This window comes from Pterocles gutturalis, unplaced genomic scaffold (genome assembly GCF_000699245.1).
Source record: "Pterocles gutturalis isolate BGI_N339 unplaced genomic scaffold, ASM69924v1 scaffold6020, whole genome shotgun sequence".
NCBI classification, from domain to species: Eukaryota; Metazoa; Chordata; class Aves; order Pterocliformes; family Pteroclidae; genus Pterocles; species Pterocles gutturalis.
The window spans coordinates 4149-4455 of record NW_010145666.1 but is presented as its reverse complement, the minus strand read 5'-3'; the positions used below and the strand labels follow the sequence as shown (position 1 = coordinate 4455).

The following is a 307-nucleotide window of genomic DNA, read 5'->3' as shown; positions in this document are numbered from 1 at the left end:
GGAGCGTGTGGGTGGTGGGGAGGAAGCTCTGCTGCTCCCGTCCCACTCAGGCAGCTGGGGCACGGGCCCCTTCCCCGCACCGAGGAGCCTTCCTCGGGGCTCGCGTGATTCAGTCTTGCTGCTCTCGCCTCCCACGCGCTGCTGCACTGACTCATGTCTCCCCAGCCTGTCTTGTCCTCACAGCACTCACCTCCAGCAGTCCTTCTCTTCCCCTCACAGGGTGAATCAGCGTGTCGCTGGGCAGGGGTGAGGGGTGCCTGCCAGCGTCCTCGGGAGAGGAGGCAGGCAAGGTGTCACTGAGGGGTGA

The 307-nt window shown here is 66.1% G+C and overlaps 1 protein-coding gene across 1 annotated transcript in view; it reads left to right on the top strand.

Moving 5' to 3' along the window:
* The window catches only part of POLRMT (polymerase (RNA) mitochondrial (DNA directed)), a gene marked incomplete at its 5' end in the record, with an annotated part of 14524 nt that overhangs the window by 11365 nt on the left and 2852 nt on the right, over positions 1-307 (top strand).